Source organism: Pelodiscus sinensis, chromosome 1 (genome assembly GCF_049634645.1).
Source record: "Pelodiscus sinensis isolate JC-2024 chromosome 1, ASM4963464v1, whole genome shotgun sequence".
NCBI classification, from domain to species: Eukaryota; Metazoa; Chordata; order Testudines; family Trionychidae; genus Pelodiscus; species Pelodiscus sinensis.
In genome coordinates, this window is record NC_134711.1 from 157,884,082 (window position 1) to 157,901,145 (window position 17,064).

Genomic DNA, 17,064 nt, shown 5'->3' on the forward strand with positions numbered 1-17,064 from the left:
ACCATTTAGATTTGACAACATTTTGCATTCACTTTCAACCACTATAAATGACAACATAAGGTATAGGGCAAAGGAAATTTCAAGCCCCAGATACTAGAGGTGTTCAACACAGAAGTGACCCCATTCATACAATTTTGGAAGCTAAAAGTAAAGTAAATTGATAGTCTAATATGCAATTTTTATTGCAAAAGAAGTTACGTATGTGACACAGTATTTTCTATTTCACTCATTTACAATGGAAATAGATTAGAGGCTACAGAATATTGAAGTGTGTAATGACATCTGTCACAGTACATTTATTTATGAATAGCCTATGCCAAAAAATATGTAAAACTCCATCAAATTATACTTTTAAGTTGTCTGTAATATGAATAGTTGCTAGTTTTGAGGGCTGTAATGTAAAATAGTGCCTTTGGGACATAGACATTGAAACAAATTATTTCACAGTTGAAATTTTTCTCTCCAAGGTCAATATGTTACAGTTCTTGTCCAAACAGACAACTATTCTTTTATTACATTTTTCTATGGGTTTTATGCAACATTAGATATCCTCAAAGGGGTGTGTACAAAATGGGATGTGTATATATTGGTGGTCCTTTTGCTTTCTTAATATACTGTGAACCAAACGTTTGTAAGATCTTTAAATATTTAAAGTTAGGGTTTTGGCTCCACAGTGGTTTGGTCTGCCAACTTTGGGCACATTCAAAACCTCAGCTGTTCCTATAGAAAATATCACTGAATAAGAGAGGAAAGCAATAAATTGGTTGGTTAAAGGAGAGTGGGAATGGGAACCTCTGGCTTCCTCACTCCATGTTTTATTTTACTGCATGTTCTTGGGCAAATTACTCAATTATGCCATGCCTCAGTTACCCCAGGTATGGAATGGGGATAATACTCAGCCTATGAAATCCTTAGATGAGAGACCCTGTAAATGCATCGTAGCAGTACAGCAGAGGCCACCTATTAGCAATCTTGATTAAAAACAACGTTCTACTATTAGCATCATTTTCCTGCATCCGATTCTACCCCATTGACTATCACGTTAATGGAATTTGAATTTTAGCAAGTAGCTGTCATGCTAAATTTTTGACAACTTTATTAGAAGGGAGGTTCTATCTATAATGAAATTGAGCGCTGCTTTGCTTTGTCTGACTCATCTGGGATATTGATTAGTAAGTATAATATATAATTTTTATGTGTGCTTTACTTGGTGTGAGGACAGTTGTAATCCAGTACAGTACCTTTTAGTTTTACAAGTGTGGGTTATGCAAACAGCTGTCAGGGAGGAAGGATAGAGTCTGAATGTGAACAGAATTTATGGCTTTTCAACAAACACTTTTTAACAATGTACCAAACAAAAATTTAAGAAATGAATTCATGTTAATCCCACGTGTCTATAACTATGGTATACAGTTGTTCCATAACAATGCATGCAATTGAAAACAAGACCTTCAAGTATTAAGAAACTTTCAGATAATGGCAATATTGTGCTGGATCCAAGAAATTGCTAATAACTGGCATTCATTGTATTTCATAGGAGTGTGTCTGGACTTTTCAGTGTATTCACTTTTATTGATCTGTGGTTTTTAAAGCCAAAACTAAGTTATGGAATTTGGAAATACATAACCAGGGACTAATATCACAGGCATCATGCCTGTGGAGGACAGAGAAAGTTAGAATGCCTCTGAGATCATGGTGAAGAAATGCCCGCAGGAGTAGCAACTACAGCGTTCTTTAAAATGTGAGGGCTGCATTCTAGTCATTGTTCACTCTGAGCCATAAGCAGAAACCAAAAGAAAGAAGGGTCCTGCTACCTTAAGGATTCTGGCAGTACTACATTTGTAATGAAAGAGATGCTGAGGGTCTAGCAATTAGGTACTGCAGCTTAAGTGATTTTTTTTTAAAATTCATAACCGATTCTGCAAGCCCAGAAGTGCCGGGGTTCAACCCTGTCCCAAATTAAGTACTGGCATCACTCAGGAAACAGACACACCAGAAATCTGCATTTTTTTTTCTATGGAGTGCAAGGAAAGAAGGATTCCTCCTTCTCTCTTTCACACCTAGGAAACAGAGCCAGGACTGGCCCAAACGTCACAGAGACTTTATAACTGTGTATGTGTGACTGTACAGTGCTAGTACAAGGGGCTTCAGATCAGGGTCTTATGCTGCACAGCAATGCAAGTAATTAGAAATAATACCTATCGATAGGTGCTGGGCAGTGAGGATTAAAGTGTATATAAATCATTACATCTCAGAGTCCCACCATTCATGTAACGTATGTTTAATGGCCGCGGCGCACACGGCTGGGTGAGGTTTGAAGTCAGGAATTGAGATTAGTTACTAAAATAAGTCACAAGATGGGGTAGATGGATTGGGGTCACAGGCAGAACTCAGAAACAAGACAGGGAAAAGACAAGGGCTATGGTTACACTAGAGAGCTCTCTTGTGTAGGGGAGGGCCTTAGCCATAAACTCTCCCACTGACACAGCACTCTCCATATTAGTGCTTAGATCAGTGTAATTTATATGATGAAGGGATGGGTTATTCACAGCCCTGAGCAACATAAGTTATATGGACATATGTGGTAATGTAGACATAGCTAGGATCTGTAGCAGTAGCAAGTCAGGCTCCATTGTGGCCAATGTTTTAAATAGCTGGTGGGGACCAATCAGGAAATAGGAGGATTCTGTCAATTTTGCCTCTTTGGGTGGTATTTCCTGTGGTGCTTAATCCTCCAAAGTAATTATTAGCTGCCACTTTGCCTGGTGAAGTGGAGACCTCTTAGTCAAATAAGACGCTGTAATCCTAGGTTTTAGATCTGTGGATCCTTACACCATGCCTGCTATGAAATATCCAGCTAAATAAAAATATTTTTCACTGAGGAGCCCTACCGAACAAAAGATGACATTCAGTTTGGTTGTAGTCCTTACAAACTTGGAGAAGGAAGTAGGCAGTCCCTAATATGTTTTCTGGACCACATTAACGCTGGTTGCAACTTCATGGATGCCTATGGAAATGCACCTGCCTACATCAGCTGAAAATGTCATGCCGTTTCTTATGTCTTTCAGTGTGATGTCAGTATAATATGTTTAAATGTGACCTTTTAAAAAAATTATAAACTTTTATTTTTCTCTATTAAAATAAATGACTGGTAGAGCAGAATATATTTATATTAAGAATAGATTAAGGTCTTATTTTAGTTTTTATCTTGTTAATGATTTTTATTTTAATAAAAACATACCGTTTCAAGTTAAGTACAAAACCCAGCTTTATTTAATGTTCTTATTAAATCATCCTATTGTTTAATTACATGGCCATTATATTAAATAAGTTAGAGATACGTATTAAAATAATGAAATAATAAAATGCCTAGTGGGTTGATTAACAAGAAGTATTTTACATGGTCCCAGTCTTGTTTGTAATCAGTGCTAAAAAGTTTGATTTGAAGTAGGTTTGTTTTCATTACATTTTTATATAATGTTACAAGTTAATTATTTTATTCTTTTTGGTGAAGTAAAAGTGATTTTTTTTCATTTTTGTTCTTTTTATTTTGAAAGGGGGTTGTTATGAAGGGCTTGTTATGAAGGCCTGTAACTTATTGTAGATAGTCCTCGTCAATAGATATTTTACAACTAGTGAATGCATCTTCCACAAAAATTCAACAAAAGCAAGCCAAGTATAGTAAACTTCCGATAATCCGGCACCTTTAGAACCCAGGGGGTGCTGGATTATCAAATATGCCGGACTATCAGAAGGGGGGGCTATGAGGGGTCTGGAGTGGGGTGGGAGGGGATGCCACCCCAGACCCCTCATAGCCCCCCCTTACGATAGTCCGGCTCTGCCCCAGGCGTCCCTGATTCAGCTGCTGCTGGTCAGTTTCAGCAGCAGCTGAATCAGGGATGCCTGCAATAGAGCACCTGGGGTGCTGCCGGGTTGGTCCCGCAGCGCCGAGGGGTGGCGCTACAGCACCAACCCAGCAGCACTCCAGCTGCTCTTGGGGACGCCTGGGACAGAGCAGCTGGGGTACTGCCCAGTTGGTCCCGTAGCGCTGCCCCTCGGGGCTGCGGGACCAATCCGGCAGCACCCCAGCTGCTCTTGGGGACGCCTGGGGCAGAGCAGCTGGAGTGCTGCCGGGTTGGTCCCGCAGCGCCAAAGGACGGCGCTGCGGGACCAACCCGGCAGGACCCCAGCTGCTTTGCCCCAGGGGTCCCCGATCAGCGGCTGATTCCAGGAAGCCCCGGGCAGAGCTGCTCTGCCCCGGGCTTCCTGGAATCAGCCGCTGTTCTGTTTCAGCAGCGGCTGAATCGGGGACCCCTGGGGCAGAGCAGGTGGGGTCCTGCCGGGTTGGTCCCGCAGCGCCGTCCTTTGGCGCTGCGGGACCAATCCGGCAGCACTCCAGCTGCTCTGCCCCAGACGTCCCCAAGAGCAGCTGGGGTGCTGCCGGGTTGGTCCCGCAGCCCCGAGGGGCAGCGCTATGGGACCAACCCGGCAGCACCCCAGCTGCTTTGCTCCCGGCTTCCCCGATTCAGCTGCTGGTCAATTTCAGCAGCAGCTGAATGGGGGAAGCCTGTCCGGCTGCCCCAGCACTTCCGGGTTCCTGATGGTGCAGGACCATCAGGAGTCCCAGAGCATTGGATGCCGGACTAATGGAGTTTTACTGTACATAGATAGATGGTTGGGGTTTTTTGGTCTTCTTTATTAACTTACGATTTGGTGTGTGTTAATTTTTACATTACTATTTTGTCCTTAACTTTATTAAACATGCTATTAATAGAGGGAAATGACCATCCCCAATTCTCATCTATACCTTCGTTCTGCTAATACATTTGCTGTGAAAGACAGGAATTAAGTTTCATATGTTTGTTTCCATATTTCCTTGAGTGTTGGTCTATGATAGCTCAGTATTTTGAAATATTTTGAAAAGGTGATAGTGATGCTATATCTTGTAATTGCTTACAGTTATGATTGCATATATAGAAAAAGCTCATTTATGAGACTTCGTCAATAATGGTAACCTATTACCTATTCTCAATTATATTTTTCTCATCTGTCCAGGAAGTCGGATGAGTTCTTTTATGTCCCTATTGATAAAATATCTAGAGAACTATGAGATGATAGCCTTTATGACTGTGATTAAGTTCTTTTTAAAGAATTTTCTGCTAAATCCCCATACCTAGTTTTAGAAGTTATAAATATTGGCAAAAGAGTAGATTTGAACACCCGTAAAAGTTTTTAATTTATTGGAAAATAATCAGAATGTTTCCATAATATAACTGGCCAGTTGTGTGTATTTCAGAATCATCCCAGCTATGAAACTTCTGTTTAGTTTTGCTGATTAATTTCTAGATTACCGTCACAGCTAATGCACAGTTGAAACTGCTCAATCGGTGTGATGCTTTATGTTATGTTGTCGATGTCTCATGAACTTTTTTAAGGTTATTCTTGGCATCTAGGTTTATTTTTTAACATTTAGCTGTAAACATACAATCATAGAATACCAGATCTGGAAGGAACCTCAAAAGGTCATCAAGACCAGTCCCTTGCCCTTGTGGCAGGCCCAAACACCATCTATATCATCAGGGCTCGACAAATAATACAATCTACTCACTACAGGCGAGTAGAATGTAACCCGGAAGAGCTGGGTTTAGGCAATCTGCGCATGCGCAGATTGCCAAACAGCGCGGCTGGCGAGCAGGGCTCGGTGAGGTTCGGCAAGTCCTGTATATCATACTTAATAGACGTCCTGTCTAACCTTCTCTTAAATATTTATAATGATGGAGATTCCACAAGCCTCCCTAAGCAATTTATTCCAGTACTTAACCACCATGACTGAGAGCTTTTCCTAATGTCCAACTTAAAACTCCCATGCTGCAATTTAAGCCATTGCTTCTTGTCCCATCATCAGCCGTTAAGGAGAATAATTTCCCCCTTCTCCTGGTAATGCCCTTTTAGGTACTTGAAAGCTGCTATCATGTCCCCTCTGTCTTCTCTTTTCCAAAGTAAATAAACCCAATTCTTTCAGTCTTCCCTCATAGGTCATGTTTTCCAGACCTTTAATCATTTTTGTGGCTTTTCTCTGGAACGTCTCCACATCTTTCCTGAAATATGGTACCTGGAAATGAACACAATACTTCAGCTGAAGCATACTCAGTGCGGAATAGAAGGGAAGAATTACTTTTTGTGTCTTGCTCACAAGACTCCTGTTAATCCCCACTTCTCAAAGTACTGAACCCATTGCTAATACTAAATTAAGGTGATCCCAATCAGCAAATGATTTTAAAAGTCAGATTTGGTAATGTACCTAATTGGGACAGCCATCCCTTTCCATTTAATGGATCTATCCTAAAGCATTAGATTTTCCCCCCATGTGTTTAAAAGATTTTTTTCCTTTTCCTGGATTGCTTTGCCCAGACTGGAGGTTCCTGTAATACATAAGTGACTTCCTAGATGGATATTGATTTTGATTCAAAAAATAGTTGAATGAATTGAAATTTACATATTATGTTAATTTTTCTCTACTATATATTGAAAGGAAAGGATAGTTTGTGGGTAAGGCACTGGGGTTCTGTTTCTGGATCTGCAGTACAGTACACTTTTTATGAGATCTTAGATAAGTCACTTGACTTATCTCTCCTGCAGTTCCCTAACTATAAAATCAAAATCACATACCAATCTATAATAATTGATAAATAGAATTCTAACATACCTACCTATAGTGTGATACTGGTGTGAGTGCATCCAAATTTAATATATCCAGTTTTCTCCCTTTTTAGTGTAGTTGTTTTTTATAAGTGTGGAAGGAGCAATATTTATGGGAAATAGTGTTATTGGTAGCATTCCCATTACAGATATTTATAGCACATTCTTTTGCTCATAAGCAAGGACTTGAAATGTAAATGTGTTAATTGACTTAATGCTAATTACAGTATATTACATTTTAAAAGTTAGTTTCTAGAAAGAACTGATACTATGGAAGCTATTGGCATATTCCTGAGTAGTAGCCAAATTACTAAAGTGTGTGACATGTTAGGGGAAAATAATCTTCCTAGAATGGAGTTGAAATGTGTTATGGATTTTCAAGCTGTACTGGTACAATTTACCATAAAGCACATTTATTCTTTTTATCAAGTTGGTTTTATGTCTGAGATTAGTCAATAGAGGTTAAGGGCATGCAGTTACAGTGCCTCGGCTTGAAATCTTAATGGCTTTTTATGTGCCTTACATGTACTTGAATTGATGGCTTCAGTACTTTAAGTGAGACAGGAGCAACCAGGCTGTATGTTTTTCACTCGAAGAAAAGTGGTGTGGAGGGGCCAGAGCATTTTTGGAAGAATTTATGTATGGTCAAAAAGTATTAGAGGATGGTTACTTTACAAAATTAGTGGTAATAACACTAGTTCTGAAATAGACCCTGGCAATAAAAGTAACAAGACAACTGTTACAGTAGGCTTGTGTTTGATACTTAGTCATGCACAGACGTGTACAAAAGCGATATTTATTAACAGATAAACTGTAGGACATTATTTCAGTCTTGTGATACTAGACCATTGTTCAGTTGCAATTGCAGGTCCATACCACTGGAGTTGCATTAAGTACAAATTTGTATTTGTCTCCCAGTTCCCTGTAGGAAAAAATGGTACTGATGCAAACAGTCATGAATACAAAAGCGCTCATCATATAAAGACTGCTGTGTTTGCCTCTGTATAGGCACTTCAATTCAGTGCACTTTATATCCTCTGAATCTATTTGAGATAGTTTATGACAAGGGCCATAAATGTTAACACAAACGGCATCATAGTACTTCATTTGTATCCGAGTATGTACGTGATCAGCTTAAAACTAAGCATACCAAGAAACTGTGATATCCATTTATGAACATGTTTTAAATGGAAAGTACATTGTATACAATTCTTATAGCTGGGTACAGGGGAGTTGACAGCCTCCATGGGCCCCGGGCAAGGTGGGGAGGCCAGCTCTGCATTCCTGGGCAGGGCAGGGCCTCAGGAGGAAGAGGCAGAGCTAGGGCAGCCATCTCTCTGCGCCCCCCAGGGCATGGTGCCCCCCCAAACTTATATCACTGCACAGAGCATGCAGTGTGGAGCTCCAGCCACAGTTTCAAGGGCCCAGGGCTCCAACCACTGCTGCAGTGGCAGCTGGGAGTCCCGGGCCCTGTGGAAACTGTTCCCTTTATCTGCTCCTCCCTTTTTGACAGGTATGACTGTGTGTATGATTGGGGAAAATGTGAGACTTATCAGTGTAGGCACACAGATCAGGAAATGCTAGTCTTTGTTCTCATAACTTTTTCAGGTAGATAATTGAGAGAAAGTGTGTGTGTGTGTGTGTGTGTGTGTGTGTGTGTGTGTGTGTGTGTGTGTGTGTGTGTGTGTGTGTTAATGTAAAAGATGAGATCCTGAACTTATGGTAGCAATGGAAGTTTTGCCACTGACTTCAATGGGGCCAATATTTCACTCATTGTGTGTGTATGTGTATAAATGCTATGACAGAGAGGGTGTAATGGAAGTCTTCTGGGTCTTTAGAAAGAACAGCAAGGAAAAATATTAGAATGTTCATATTTTTTCTCCTGTGCCTTGTTTTATTATATTCTTTGTCAAAATCAGTCCTTGAAATCATACTACTTACTGTAATGTATTGAATTGGAGCCTCTCTACTGTAACAAAGACGCGAACAGCCAGATGGTGCGCACGCATGCACCCCCCCCCCCCCACTAGAGCAGATCAGTATTAAGTGGATGTCTTACCATAGAACTGAAAGAGACCTCAGAAGGTCATCAAGTCCAGCCCCCTGCTCTAGGCAGGACCAATTCCAACTAAATCAACACGGCCAGGGCTTTGTCAAGACGAGACTTAAACACCTCTAGGGATGGAGACTCCACTACTTCTTTAGGTAACCCATTTCAGTGCTTCACCACCCTCCTAGTGAAATAGTTTTTCCTAATATCCAACCTGGACCTCTCCCACCACAGCTTGAGACCATTGCTCCTTGTTCTGCCATCTGTCACTACTGAGAACAGCCTTTCTCCAGCCTCTTTGGAACCTCCCTTCAGGAAGTTGAAGGCTGCTATCAAATCCCCCCTCACTCTTTGCTTCTGCAGACTAAACAGACCCAAGTCCCTCAGCCTCTCCTCATAAGTCATATGCTCCAGCCTCCTAATCATTTTGGTTGCCCTCCGCTGGACCCTCTCCAATGCGTCCACATCCTTTTTGTAGTGGGGGGCCCAGAACTGGACACAATACTCCAGATGTGGCCTCACCAAAGCCGAATAAAGGGGAATAATGACATCTCTGGATCTGCTGGCAATGCTCCTCTTAATGCAACCTAATATGCCATTAGCCTTCTTGGCTACAAGGACACACTGTTGACTCATATCCAGCTTCTCATCCACTGTAACCCCAAGGTCCTTTTCTGCAAAACTACTACTTAACTGGTTGGTCCCCAGCTTGTAACTATGCTTGGGATTCTTCTGTCCCAAGTGCAGGAATCTGCACTTGTCCTTGTTTAACCCCATCAGATTTCTTGTGGCCCAATCCTGCAATTTGTCTAAGTTACTCTGGACCCTATCTCTGCCCTTAGGCGTATCTACCTCTCCCCTCAGCTTAGTGTCATCCACAAACTTGCTGAGGGTGCAATCCATCCCCTCATCCAGGTCTTTAATAAAGATATTGAACAAAACCAGTCCTAGAACCGAACCTTGGGGCACTCCACTAGAAACCGACCGCCATCCTGACATCGAGCCGTTGATCACTACCTGCTGGGCCCGGCCTTCTAGCCATCTTTCTATCCATCTTACCGTCCATTTATCCAATCCACATTCCCTTAACTTGCTGGCAAGAATATTGTGGGAGACCGTATCAAAAGCCTTGCTAAAGTCAAGGTATATAACATCCACTGACTTTCCCATGTCCACCGAGCCAGTTACCTCATCATAGAAGCTAATCAGATTGGTCAGGCACGACTTGCCCTTTGTGAATCTATGCTGACTATTCCTAATCACTTTCCTCTCATTCAAGTGCCTCAAAATGGATTCCTTAAGGTTCCCTTCCATGATTTTTCCAGGAACCAAGGTAAGACTGACCGGCCTATAGGTCCCTGGATCGTCCTTCTTCCCTTTTTTGAAGATGGGCACTACATTTTCCTTTTTCCAATCATCCGAGATTTCTCCCGATTGCCACGACTTTTCAAAGATAATAGCCAAAGGCTCCTCAATGACTTTTGCCAATTCCCTCAGTATCCTCGGCTGCATTAAATCCGGACCCATAGATTTGTGTACGTTTAGCTTTTCTAAATAGCTCCTAACCTGTTCTTTACCCACCACGGGCTGTCCATCTTCATCCCATCTTGCATCACTTAGCGCAGAAGTCCAGGAGCCAACCTCGTCCGTGAATACTGAGGCAAAGAAAGCATTGAGTACTTCAGCTTTCCCCACATCATCTGTCACTAGGTTACCTCCTTCATCCATTAGGGGCCGCGCACCCTCTCTGATCACCTTCTTGTTAACATGCCTGTAGAAACCTTTCTTGTTATCCTTCACATCCTTAGCCAATCGCAATTCCATTTGAGCTTTCGCCTTCCTGATAACCCTCCGGCATTCTCATTTAGCTCTCCGAGCTATACATTTAAACTCCTCCCTGGTCATTTGTCCAAGTTTCCACTTTTTATAAGCTTCCTTTTTGTGCTTAAGTTCACCAAGGATTTCCCCTGTAAGCCAATCCAGTCTCCTACCATGTTTGCCTCTCTTGCTACGTGTCGGGATGGTTTCTTTCTGTGCCTTCAATAAGGCTTCTTTAAACTACTGCCAGCTGTCCTGAACTCCTTTCCCCTTCATGTTAACATCCCAGGGGATTCTGTCCATCAGATCTCTGAGGGAGTCAAAATCTGCTTTTTTGAAGTCCAAGGTGTGTATTTTACTACTCTCTTTTCTTCCTTTGGTCAAGATCCTGAAATCTACCATCTCATGATCACTGCTTCCCGTCTTTAGATTATAATGTAGTAGGTGAGCTTTTTTGTAACCCTAACTGGGTGCAAACTCTGTTTTACTAGCTGACAATTAGTTGAGCATTATTAAGAACAAGTTGTCAATAGATTTGTCATCATGTACCCTTTTCTGAAAAGACTAAATTGGTTTAAAAACATGAACATCCAGTGGCAGTTTGCCGTGTAATTCATTCTTGTTAGAGACCTCTTTACAGCTTCCTGGGCAGAATAGTGCTGAGGTTGAATCCTGTTTCCACAGATGTGCAAACCAACTAGAATTATAAAGAACAGGTATTATCATGCTTGTATGCTGCAAGCATGAATAGAGGAATGGAAAACAAGAAACAATTTTAAATGAAATGCAAGTAATTGATCATGCTTTCAGTATTGTGTGAGTGTGAAAGAGAGAGAGTAATGCTCACACGCATCCAACCAATGACTCTTCTTTCTCCAACGAGCCATGTTTTGACCAAGAGCCTACTCTCTTCAGAATACATGATGGCTTTTTGATGCAAACACTGTTGAAGAGCATAAATGCTCTTCTAAAGCTCCTGGAAACTTTTCATGGTCTCAGACATAGAATACATAGTTGGGAATCAGTTGGTTCAGCTGAGTTGGTTCTACCGTTCTCTAAATGATTTCCCAAGGCCATTTATACAATCCAGCTGTGCAACTCTCTGTATAAATGGCCTTGGGAAATCATTTAATCAATCTGCTTTCTTTTTAACCATTTTTTAAAAGATGATGATACATAAGCATTCCCTTTATTGACTTAATTTTCTTTGAACATCGTTGTGGGCATGTAAAAATGTGACAGAATGGGGTAAATTTATGTTGAACTGCAAACGTATTTTGTGTCTCTCATTTTGCGTTTGTTCAAAAGATAGCTTTCCGTGATCAAGGACAGACATTCCAGATACTGCCTTGCCAGAGAGCTATATGGACACTATTGAGAGGGCCATCAAGGTTTATCACGGTAAAATACTAGACCTTCTTGGGGGCCAATAGTTTTTTTTCAAATTAAGGTTACCTAGCTGGGTGTTAATATTTCCCAGTCTGTTTATATGGCAAAACAGGGTGAGAGACTGAAAGCGTGTATGCTCTGAAAAAGAAGGGCTGTCCACTGCCACATGCCAGAAATCTGGGCTGGAGAGCAAGAAGGTGGGGAGACTTTGCCTAACCTGTAACACTGAGATCAGACAAGGGGATGTCTCAAGATTGTTTATTTGCAGAGATCTGTTTCTCTGGTGCTTTCTAAACAGTAAAATTCTCTATAGGTAAACAATTATTTGCTAAGCCCATATTCCTTATCTGCCTGCCACGTTGGTCCTGACGGGTTAATCAGGCCACTCACAGCACACACAGTGAGTTGAAACTCTGAGGGAATCCGTACAAGTAACCGGAGGCTTTCTGTGACTTTTCCTCAACAAACTGAGCACCTGAAAACTGAACAAGTTTTGGTTTTCAGCGAAAAACAGAGAATTTCCATTAGGAAATGCCACTGTGAGACCTTATAGGAGTTGTAGTTCATGAGTTGTTTTATGCAGGCTGGGCTCCTTGCCAGGACTATATCTCTCATGAAGCACTGTGGTACCTCAATAAGACGGGCCTTTTTTTTATTGTTGTCAAAATTTCCCATGGAACATAACACATTTTCTAACCGGCTCTACACCTCACCTTGTTGTATTCTAGTTCCCTTCCCCCCTCCCCCCCACACACTTTCATCTTGTTTTACTTTAATTTGTTTCTCCTGGCTATTGCAAGCTGTGTGGGGCACAATTATGTCTTTTGATTTGCCTGTGATGTGCCTTGCATGTTTGCAGTACCATATACATCATAATAGAATAATGTAATATATACTTTAAAAGTGACAAGTTATATCATTTTATCCAGCTAGGCTGCCACTGTAGACTATCATCATCTCAGCCTCAGTCATTTACTTGATACATATAGGGTATGTCTACACTACAGAGTTATTTTGGAAAAATGGCTGTTTTTCTGAAAAAAACTTCAATTACATCCACACTGCAATAGTGTTCTTTTGAAAGAAAATGGAACAACAGAGGGGAGTTTTCAACATTGATAAACCTCTTTCTACAAGAAAGAAGCCTTTTTCCAAAAGAGTTCTTTCGGAAAAAGGTGTGTGGATGGGAAAGAGGGAGTTCTTTCGCAAGAAGAGGAAAGCGGAAAAAGCACAGGTGCTCTGGTGGCCATTCTGTCCATAGTAATCACAGCTTACATGAGAGATAGCGTCCATTCAGTCTGGACGCTATCTCTTGAAAAAGCAGATCGATTTTTCAATGCGCTTTGACAGTGTAGAAGCTCTCTTTCAGAAGAAGTTTTTTCAGAAGATCTCTTCCGGAAAAGTTTCTTCCAAAAGAAACCTGCCGTCTAGACATAGACATAGCTGCATGATTTCTGCTTCTGTAACTTTGGAGACTGGTCTTCCTAGGGACTTTTACAGGTTTGCTTTTCTGAACCTCTAAGTATATTATGCTACCTCATCTGTGCACTTATAAAACATATTATGGTCTTTTTTGTGCCTCTATGCACACTAAAATAAATTTACCAGTTGATTTGTACAGCAGAAGAATTTGTGCTCTTGGAATACAAATTTTGACCAGCCAAAATATTGAACATTTTCTAACTGACTCAGTGATCATACAGAATTGCTGAAGTTATCCCACTTAAATGCATTTTTGTTTTGGAAGCAAACTTTTGAAAACCCAGCTAAATTTTCTATAAATGTTTATCCCTTTGCAGAGTGGTGTAAAGCTATAAGTAGCTGCTTTCCTTCAGCCATGAAATCATGGAATTTCTGGCATTTGATCAAAGACACATATGGGAATGAGTTATTGGGGAAAGGATAATGAGGTCAGAATAAAAAATATGCCCATTCCTGAAAATCATGAAGGAGATACCTTTTGCCAAAGCAAAGAAAATGTACATATGAGATCTTTCAACATCAGGACATCCATAAATACCACCCTGTTACATGGTGATAGAAATGTAGCCGTGTTAGTCTGGGGTAGTTGAAGCAAAATGCAGGACAATGTAGCACTTTAAAGACTAACAAGATGGTTTATTAGATGATGAGCTTTCGTGGGCCAGACCCACTTCCTCAGATCAAATAGTGGAAGAAAGTAGTCACAACCATATATACCAAAGGATACAATTTAAAAAAATGAACAAATATGAAAAGGACAAATCACATTGCAGAACAGAAGGGGGATGCGGGGGGGTGGGAAGGGGGAGGAAGGAAGGTAAGTGTCTGTGAATTGCTGATATTAAAGGTAGGGAGAGTGGGATGTTTGTGAGTTAATGGTATTACAGGTGATAATTGGGGAAACTGTCTTGGTAATGGGTGAGAAAGTTCAAAGACTTGTTAAGTCCTTGTTGGTAAGTGTCGAATTTTAACATGAATGACAGTTCAGAGGATTCCCTTTCAAGTGCAGATGTAAAAGGTCTTTGTAGCAGAATGCAGGTGGCTAAGTCATTTAGAGAGTGTCCTTTCTGGTTAAAGTGGCAAGAAACTGTTTTCTCTTTGTGATCTTGTCTGATATCCGTTTTGTGGGCATTAATCCTTTGGCGAAGTGTCTGAGATGTTTGTCCAATGTACATAGCAGACGGACACTTTCGGCACATGATAGCGTAGATTATATTTCTGGATGCGCAGGAATATGTGTTCTTGATCTTATAACTCACTTGGTTAGGTCCAATAATGGTATCAGCAGAATGAATATGTGGACAAAGCTGGCAACGGGGTTTGTTGCAAGGGAAGGTACCAGGGTTGGTATTAGTGTGGTATGTCCTGTGGTGGTTGGTAAGAATCATCTTGAGGTTAGGTGGTTGTCTATAGGAGACTATGGGTCTGTCTCCCAGAGCCTCTTTGAGTATGGTATCCTGTTCCAATATAGGCTGTAGTTTATTGATAATGTGTTGGACAGGTTTAAGTTGGGGGTTGTAGGTGATGACAAGTGGTGTTCTATTGTTGGTTTTCTTGGGTCTGTCTTGAAGTAGATGGTTTCTAGGTATTCGTCTGGCTCTTTCAATTTGCTTTTTTGTTTCTCTGGGTGGGTAGTTGAGATTTATAAATGCTTGGTAGAGATCCTGAAGCTTCTGGTCTCTGTCAGTGGGGTTAGAGCAGATGCGGTTGTATCGAAGGGCTTGGCTATAGACGATGGATCGTGTGGTGTGTTCTGGATGGGAGCTGGATGCATGTAGGTAACTGTATGAGTCAGTGGGTTTTCTGTAGAGAGTGGTGTCTAATTTTCCATTGTTGATTTGTACGGTGGTGTCCAGGAAGTGGATCTCTCGTGTAGAATGGTCCAGGCTGAGGTTGATGGTGGGGTGTAGGTTGTTGAAATCTCTGTGGAATATCTCCAGTGTTTCTTGGCCATGTGTCCAGATCATAAAGATGTCATCGATGTACCGTAGGTAGAGGAGGGGTGAAAGGGGACGGGAGTTGAGGAAACGTTGTTCTAGGTCAGCCATAAAGATGTTAGCATACTGTGGGGCCATGCGTGTACCCATGGATGTGCCGCTGATCTGGAGGTATAAGTTGTTCTCAAACCGGAAATAATTGTGGGTGAGAACAAAGTTACATAGGTCTGCTATCAGGTTGGCAGTAGTGTCCTCTGGGATAGTGTTTCTAATTGCTTGTAATCCGTCTTCATGTGGGATGTTGGTATATAGAGCTTCTACATCCATGGTGGCAAGGATGGTATTATTGGGGAGGTTATCGATGTTTTGTAGTTTCCTTAGGAAGTCAGTAGTGTCTCGGAGATAGCTGGGGGTATTGGTTACGAAGGGTTTGAGAAGAGTGTCTACATAGCTGGATAGACCAGTAGTGAGCGTGCCAATACCAGAGATGATGGGACGTCCGGGGTGCCCAGGTTTATGGATCTTGGGAAGTAGATAGAACAATCCTGGTCGGGGGTCAGAAGGTGATTCTGTGAGGATTTGTTCCCGAGTAGCTGTGGGGAGGCTTTTAAGGAGACAGTGTAGTTTCTTTTGGTAGTCCAAGGTGGGATCAGAGGGGAGAGGTTACATAAAACCCTGTTACATAAAACTGTACACCACACCTCACACCTTGGAAGGCAGTTGGTAGTTGTCCCATTTTGAAGTTGGGAGAAGTGAAGGCCAGGCCGATCCCCTGCTATGCCTCTGCCTCCTCTGCCTCTTCCCCTCCCATGGAGATGGTACTAGGGGAGGGACTGGCTTTTAAGCCAGCTTCTTCCAGCACCAACTTCTGTTTCCTCCCTTACCGCCACTGATAGAGTCAGTGGAGGGGTGGGGGGGGAAGGGAGGCGGGAGAAGCGACTAGTCAAGTAGTGACTCGACTGCCTGATAATCCTAGGCTTATTGGGCAGTCAGCTACTTGACTAGTCACAGAGACTACAGCTACACTGCCATTATTTTTCAGAAGATATGTAAATATCAGGTGGTCAATAATATATCCCTACTGATATATTGTTTTTATTGAAGCATGGAATTACTATCCATAGAGATTTGATGGAACATTTAGACTCATTTAAGATTTTTATTTAATTTGATTATACATTTTCTTTCACATATAGTGCCACTCCCCAACCAGCACAACCTGTTCTATCCTTCCAATATATTTTGTGCCCTGGTATGGCTGTGTCCCATTGATTGTTCTCACCCCACCAAGTTTCCATGATGCCTATTATATCAGTATCCTCAAAGATGATAAAGACGTTGTGGAGAAGCTAAATGAATTCTTTGCTTCAGTCTTCACTGCTCAGGATATTAGGGAGATTCCAAAACCTGACCTGTTCTTTTTAGGTGACAAATCTGAGGAATTGTTCCAGATTGTGTTGTCATTATAGAGGTTTTGGAACAAATAGATAAACTTAACAGTAACAAGTCACCGGGACCAGATGGCATTCACCCAAGAGTTCTGAAGGAACTCAAATGAGAAAATGTGGAACTATTAGCTCTGGTTTCTAACCTATCCTTTAAACAGTTTCTATACCTGGAAGATAGCTAACGTGACTCCAATATTTAAAAAGGGCTATAGAGGTGATCCTGGCAATTACAGACCAGTAA

General features: G+C 41.5%; 1 protein-coding gene across 7 annotated transcripts in view; it reads left to right on the plus strand.

The window, feature by feature from the left end:
- EPHA3 (EPH receptor A3) overlaps positions 1-17,064 on the plus strand; it is a 324,232-nt gene that overhangs the window by 175,794 nt on the left and 131,374 nt on the right. The gene's annotated exons all lie outside the window — the stretch shown is intronic.